Source organism: Phasianus colchicus, chromosome 1, assembly GCF_987193195.1.
Source record: "Phasianus colchicus chromosome 1, bPhaCol1.hap1.1, whole genome shotgun sequence".
Classification (NCBI taxonomy): Eukaryota; Metazoa; Chordata; class Aves; order Galliformes; family Phasianidae; genus Phasianus; species Phasianus colchicus.
The window spans coordinates 130,073,881-130,082,085 of NC_143436.1; positions in this window are offsets into that span (position 1 = coordinate 130,073,881).

The window sequence follows — 8,205 nt, forward strand, 5'->3', positions numbered from 1 at the left end:
TTGGCATGACAGCTCTGATCATGACACTGTAACTCCCTCTCAGCCCCCTGGATCTTATTCCTGGATGCTGAGTTCAAGCCAAAGATTCACAGCATCTCTGCTTGTTAGAAGGAGGAGTATTACCACCTATTTTATAGGACTGTAAACCCCATTTCATACCTCATGTGCTTAACACATCATACCTGTTACTGCATTTATCACTCTTCCTCTTGTGGAACTTCTTTAATACCTGTGATCATTCCAGGGAAGAGTGAAAATACACTGGTCATACAGCATCTGAGGAAAAATTCTGTATGCAAGGAGATCAGAAAGGTTATTTTATTTTATTTTATTTTATTTTATTTTATTTTATTTTATTTTATTTTATTTTATTTTTGAAATAATTTAGACAGGTTAGATGACATTAAGAATTTAGGTTATATTGGACAAAATTAAAAAGGTAATGAAAACATTAACTACTAAAATTGTTAAATACCTGATTTTCCAGAACATATAAAATAGAAGTAGACTAAAGTATAATACTGTGTGATTAGAAAAACAGTTTTAAATTTGAAGTTATTTTTCTCAACATGGCTGTGTCCCTGATATTTTTACTCGATACAGAATACAGCATTTTGAAAAGAATTTTTTTAATTATTTTTTTAACAAACTCAGGGAAGAGGCCTTCCTTTAAGTGAAAGAGACATCTTTCATTCCGTGCTATTAATATAATATTAAAATATTATTATATATATATTAAAATAATATTATTCTTCTTTTGAAATATTGCTTTGAAGAAATTTTTCTTTTGACAAAGATGACTTGAAGACCTGAGTTGTTGGAGAGGATTCAGTACACAGAGGTCTTGATGACACTGCTGGGGCCCAGGAAGACCCAGATAGGAAGGTACAGCATATGTGGGTTTTTTTTCTTCTCTCTCTTCTCTGTTTTCAGTTATGATGGCTACATGAGAAGAAAATAAGAGAAGGAATGTATGGGAAAACATGCTTCCAATTGAACAGAGCGAAAAGGAAAGAACAGGTATCCAAATCTTATTCAGAAAAAGCTCTTCATATCAGTTTTGAAGAGGTCCTTGAAGAGAAGCCTTACAGCTCACAGGACTTGGGAAATTCAGTCTTAGTTGTATGACTCACCCCCTCTTAACATGAAAGATTCACAGTTTCCATGATTGTCCAAACTCCATTTCACAATAGCTGGTAACACAAGGAGAACTACTATGTTCAGTACAGCTGGAATAATCCAATTCTGGGTGCTGCCCTTTTGCAATGCCAACCTCTTAATTCACTGACAAATTCATGCAAACTCATTTTTGTTATTTTTTAAAGGCTCAGAGGTCAGGAAAGATCTCCATGGTCATCTGAAAAATCCTGACACTTAAGTATCCCCAGAGTACTTTTAGAAAGGTTCTGATCCCATTAAGTCCTGAGTATCCTGCATTCTTCTAAAGCAAACATCAGGTCTGGGTAATAGGTTAGACAACATTTGCAATTTTTTCTTTTTCCTTAAGCTCTATAAACCTACATGACCTAATTCTCCTGAGAACAGATGTTTTGGGACATTGCAGTCAGTCTATTCATCACATCAATTCAGCAAACTACATTAATATAAAAGCATGTGTTTGAACATAGTGGTGTAGTAAGGAAATTGCTTTTAAACATGCTCCTCCAAATTTTAGCATGTGCTTTAGAGACTCAGGGCTAAAGTCTGGTGGGCTGCAGATGTGGTACAGGTGACAAAAGGGCTATGAAATCACAGCCAGGTATGTACCATACAGAGGACAAGGTAAAGACTAGTATTTATCTGTAGTAAAGGCAAAGGATTTCCATGTCTGAAAGAGTTTGTCTTAGACACCAATACCAAGGGAAATATATATTTAAACATTAGAACTTTTTGTTCAACACATCTTAATCAGAAAATTGTTTTGTCTACATAATCTACTGAGAAAAACAATAGCAACATTGCATTATATTTTAAAATGGAAAATAGAAAAAATAGGCCTATGCTGCTTAACAATCAGATGTTGTAAGTTCAAACCATGTATCAAAACTTACTAAAAATAAGAGACATTATTTTTTGGAGAAGACCAAGGAAATGATTCTTTTGTCAGAGTATTACAAATAAGATAACTATTTTTTCTATTACTTGATTATATGCAATGTGACAAGACAAATCAAAGCTCTGCACTTCTTCATAGGAATGTAAACTGGAGAGGTAGCTGTGTTGATGTAAAATTGTTTATTTTCATGAATGGAAAATAAAGAAAATCAGAACGACTCGGATTTCATATGTTCAAAAAGCAGTTGATGTGCTAAATACAGAGGAACGCTTGATATTTCTTCCAATTTTTCCAGTGTTCTCTTTCATTTTTAATAAGTCTTTTGTTAGTCAGATGTAAGAAAAAGATTTAGATCAAACCTCTTGAGGTAAAACCCAAAACTCCAGGGAAAAATAAGAAAGATTAATTTGTTTAGTTTCAAAAAACATAGCCACTTTGCCAAGAGGCTCCAGCTGGCAGGATAGAAAAATGTATCTCTCGATTGCAAATTGCCAATTCTAAAATGGCACAGCAGTAGCTTTCCATCCTGATTACCTACAGCTGCCTGCCTTTCAGCTCTGAGTTTCTAGTCACAACAATAATTTCCTGTTCCATATTTTCCATCTACCTTCTCCAAAATTCATACAAAGTTACTAAACACAGTTGACAATTACTTGTGTACTTTAGATGAGCCTGTACTATAGCTGTCAGTGCCTTCTGAACATGAGCGAGACAAGGTCTGCATCACTCACTAGACCAGATGGTATAGCTGTGGGGAAAATGGCAGCCTTGCAGCTCATAAACTCTTCCACGGGTCTAAAAAAAAAAAGCGCAAGTAGTGATCCTGAGAGTAATTGCTGTCAGCTTAACTTTGTTATGGCAGTCCATTAGATAACTGGAGAGAAGGGTGACTGACACCGCTGGGCCTGAGGGTTTTGGCAAAGAAGGTCAGGGATTTAGATACCAGGAGGCAAAGAGAACTGCACAAAGGAAACTGAGTGCTGCGATGCGTTTTCATGGGATTTTGGTGTCCTGGGTCCTGCTTGAGATGAAATAGAAATTAGAAAGCTCCTTTATAGATGTTATAAGACAATGGCTGCGGGTAAGATAGCATCCAACTGCTCCTAGCAGCAGTGCAAGCAAGTGCCTAAATTGAGCATGAGTAGAAGTGGGTCCCTTGTCCAGAGTGCAGCAGGACTGGCCCCTCCCTGCTGTGTATGAGTGTGCCTTCATGGGGCTGTAGAAGCAAGGGAATTCCAGCTTGCTTTTATTCTGCAGGATCCGTCTCCTGCTGCAGCCTGACAGAGCAGCTGCACTGGCTGGGAAGGAGGAAGCTTGGGAAGGAGGTAGGTGAACTGGAGAGAACCTGTAAAGGAAGGACCAGATTCACTGCCCTAGCCCTGAACAAGCGCTGAACATGGTATTTGACAAGCCCAATGGCTCCCAGTGTCTTAGGTGGAGTCACAGCCCTACTAGTGAGTGTTAAAAGGACTCAGAATGGGACTCAGACCTTGGTAAGGTTTAAGCATGGCTCTGCCTGTTTCTGGCAGAAAAGAGATAGTACAGGAGAAAAGCATCAACTGTTAAAGTGCAGAAGATCTCCATAGTGCACAGCAGCAATTTTTAGGGCACTTGAAGGAACTGCAGAAGAGACAGAGTGAGTTCAGGTGAGTTCAGTGAATTCAGGTGCTCTTAAGATCAGGCAAGTGCTGAGCAAGAGATTTTTGTTGGGATATTTTGATATCACAGTGTTCGTTTCTCTTCTGTTTTAGAGTTTTGGCTTGTTTTAAATTGGAACTTTGCTGATTCATATTCATTAGAGAGAAGTATGGGGAATGCCCATCTGGAGAACATAGTGCTGGTATAGCTCTGAGATACTTTGCTCACCTGTTGGGAAAGCAGCCCAGGGCAGATGCTGGTGGAGGGCCGAAGAGCAGATTCCTGTCCTGGGCATCATAAATTCTTAGTAGGGCATGAAAAAGAAAGCCAGTAATAAGCTGAGCTCCTCCAAAGAGACAGAAAAAAAACTGAGCAGAGAAATAATTTTAAAATGAAAGCCATGCTGTTGCAGACAATGGCTGGTATGCACTTTTGTGCATACATTTGCATATTTATAGAATTTACAGGGAGCCTCTTGAGATCACCTAGTCCAATCCCCTGCCAAAGCAGGTTTCCTACAGTCAATTGCACAGGAAAGTGTCCAGGCAGGTTTTGAATATCTACAAAAGAAGGAGATTCCACAGCCTCTCTGGGCAGCCTGATCCAGTGCTCTATCACCCTCAAGGAAAGAAACTCTTTCTCATGCTTGTACAGAATTTCCTTGTTCCAGTTTGTTCCTATTTCCCCTTGTTCTGTCACTGGGCATTGTTGAAAAGAGCCTGGCCCCATCCACTTGTCACCTGCACTTTAGATATTTATGAGCACTGATAAGATTTCCTCTCAGCTTTCTCCACACTGAACAGCCTCGGGTCTCTCAGCCTTTCCTCACAAGGGAGATGCTCCAGGCCCCTACTCATCTTTGCATCCCCAGACACTCCCCAGTATTTCTCTTTCTTTCTTGAACTGAGGAGCCCAGAACTGGAAATAGTACTCCACATGTGGCCTCACCAGGGCAAAGTAGCGGGGGAGAATCAACTCTCTCAACTTTCTGGGTACGCTCTTATTAATGCACCCTAGAATGCCAGTGGCCTTCTTGACCACAAGGGCACACTGCTGGCTCCTGGCCAATCTGTTGTCCACCAGGACACCCAGGTCCTTCTCTTCAGAGCTTCTTTCCAGGAGCTCAGTCCCTAACCTGTATTGATGCATGCAGTTAATCCTTTCCAGGTGTAGGACTACATTTGCCTTTGTAGAACCTCATAACATTTCCCTCTGCCTAACTCTCCAGCCTTCCCAGATGTCTCTCCTCCAAGAGAATATGAGACAGATGCAGTTGCAAACAGTACCTATGTAAGTTAAGACGCAGATATTAAATGCCCCAATATATCCCATGTGCAGTCACTCATGTTTACAGCATTCTCTCTTTAAAGCAGTCCAGTTTTGGTTCTCTCTAGAGGGGTGCTAGTTATTATCTGCAAACACCAAGAAAGAAAACACTGATAAAGCTCGGAGAGGAGGTTGACAGGAAGAGGAATAATCCAATGATGAATAAATTAGGTGGAACATCAAGAGAAATTTTCTTACCATTCAGGGCTGGGCTCAGGAATAATTTTCATGGGATTAGGGGGATTAAAGAAATAATTGAATTATTTTTAAAATAGGATCTCCATTAGACAAGGACAGTTATACAGAAGGTAGTGGACGTGAATGTGGTAACCAGAATGAATTGTTGCAGAAATAAATTCCCTTGCTGCATCATGGATTTCTGGAGAGTGTGCTTTGTGTTCTGGTGAATGCTGGCCAGCTACAAAGACTGTAAAAGGGTTTTAGGCCTGACAGCCCCAGGCAAGCCTGCCACTAGCAAAAACTGTGCACTGACTTGAAATGCAACACAAAGGAGAAATGAATCAGGGCTTTTATAATAAGTGTAATTCAGGAAGCAATTAAGACTCTCTAGCTTTAGACCACCACAGCATGGGCTTGTGCTGCAGTGCAGTGTGAGGAATGAGGAATTCCCTTCTGCCTGCTCAGAAGCCTCTTTCTTTCCAAGGGAACTGGGTTTCTGGAATTTCAAAAATCTGCTCTCAAATGGGCAGTCCAGTCCTTCTCTCTCTGTTGTGATTCCTCATTTTCTCATGCCTGCATGCATCTATGAGCAGTAATTAGTAATTGTCTGGATTAACCTTCCTTCATTCCTTCAAGCAGTAGTTGAGCTCACTTTCTGGTTTTCAGCACTTTAAATTCATGTTTGCGCAAAACTGATTTTTGGGGATTTGGGCTGATCACTGTGGCAGTGATTCTCTGGGGACTGGTAGCTCCCAGGCTGACATACATGGTGCTTCACAAGCCTGATTCTCTCTCTTCCAAGAACTGGGGAAACCTCCCATGGTTAATAAACTGCCAGCTTTCCTACTGACTTCAGCCAAACACTTGTGAGGACTTTTTTTTGACTAATTTTATATAAAAATACTTCTCCTCCCACACTTCCTGATACATGGTAGATCATTTTCTTAACTCTGTATTCTCAGATGAGGCACAGATAGCACTGAGCACATAGTGCTGCCAGCAAGCACTCTGGGGAGCTTGGGCTGTCCAGAAGCTGCTGGTGTCCCTGCTCACCTTCAGCTTGTTTATGTACACAGACAAGAGCAATGAGTGATGGACTTCTGCTTGTCAGAATTGGTCATATGAGTTCATGAAGGAGGATATTTTATTTTGAGACAACCTTTACCATTTTAACTTTTGCTGTCATTGGATGTTGGAGGAGAAAACATGTCTGTAGACATAAAGGTAGAATCTGACAGCTCAAAAATGTCCTTGGGAGTAGACATGGGTGTGTGAGTCTTTCTTATGACAAAAAATAGGTAAGATTTAGGAAAAACTGCTGGAGCAGTTTGTTTACATAAATATATCACTTCTGCACCTGACTTTTCTGTGAACACAGGAAGATTAGGAGATGCTCATAATGAATGCGGGAAGAGTAGCACAGAGTACAGACTCTGCCCTTCTAACAGTGCCCTGGTATTCATTAGGGCCAGAGATGAAGCACTCGAACAGATATGCTTCATAAGAAAGAACAAGTTTCATGTTGATGTGGGGCATTAAAACCCATAAAATTTGAGAGGGTCTTTGCTACTTGTCCAGTTCTTCCAAGGGAGGAAAAAACTATTGGAAAAAAAGATCCATAAGAAGGCAGAGGATACAGCTAAACAATGTAGAGTGAAAGGATTAAACCACAAGGAAACTGAAAAAGGAGAATCCAGTTTGCTTGTAAATTTTAGGGTCCTACAAAACTGTCCTCTGAACTTCTGTAACTCCATCAATCACCATAGTGTTAATGGACAGTAGAAGGCATGTTTGCAGTTTCCCAGAGGGAGATCTTGTCCATTTGAGCTTTGGTAGTAGTTTGATAGACAGGAGTTTACCAAGGGCAGGATTACAATAGCAAAGTGAGAAAAGGAAGAGCAGAAAGGAGAGGCAGAAGTGAAATAAACCTTCTAAGAAAAATAACAAGAAATAGGACAATTTCAAACAGAAAGTGAGACAATGAAATATGAATGATAGAAGACATGCAGGAGAAAGGAAATCTTCAAGGAGAAATTCACCGTGGAGAAAGCAGCTGCAGAAGAAACAATAACATAATCCCAGCTAAGCAGCTTGGGGAAAATGGAATAAGTTAACAGAAACCTTCTATTTATTTTTAAAGGGTATTTTAGACATCACTACCTGGAGAGTCACGTCTTTGACTTATCTCTATTTAAGTGCAAGAAAGTGAGATTCTGATTATTTCTGACTTCCTGTTTGTCTTGTAAATAAATTCCTCATATGTTCTGTTTGCTTGAGGCATTTGTAAATGACTATCTTGATTTTCTTAGCATAATTTTTGAAAGAGAGAACGGATGTGAACATAGTCTGTCTAGATTTGTGCCTCAGAGACTTAGAGGAAAAATGAAGCTCTGGTGACTAAGAGTCATTCAATTGAACCCGCAGCTCAGTACTGGGGCACTTTTTTCAAATTTGTGCTTTTTTTTCAGATTTCGGTGGTAGTTTAAAATTGTGATTTGTAGGTTCCCTCCTGGAATTTGGTGCCACTTTACTCTGATGAAATAGCTTAGTAATTCCTTGGAAGCCTTGAATTATATATGTGTCCACATTCTGTCCTTAAGCAGGCTGAAGAAATAGGTGTCTTCTCACTTGACCTAGACTGAAATGTCTGAACTGGGACAGGAGCTCTCCTGTAAGAGTTAAATAGGAACTTTGCTAGCTGTTGCTGCCAGTATCGGGTGAGAGAAAAAGCAAACAATTCAATTTTAAGAGCACCTATTTTTTCGTAATTGAAAGTATTTGAGGTCAAGATCAGATGTTCAGGTTTTAGACAGAATGAATCTTACTCTCTGTGTTCTCTGAGTTCTATGGGTCAAGGAGAGCATGGCTTGTGGTCCACTTATTTATGAAGAGAAATCCTAGATACTAGCTTGCCTCCACTCCTTTTTTACCGTATCTTCAGTTAGTCATTAAATTTAGAGCAAGAAAGGAAATGAATGTTAAGAACAGTCAAAAATTAGCCAAGA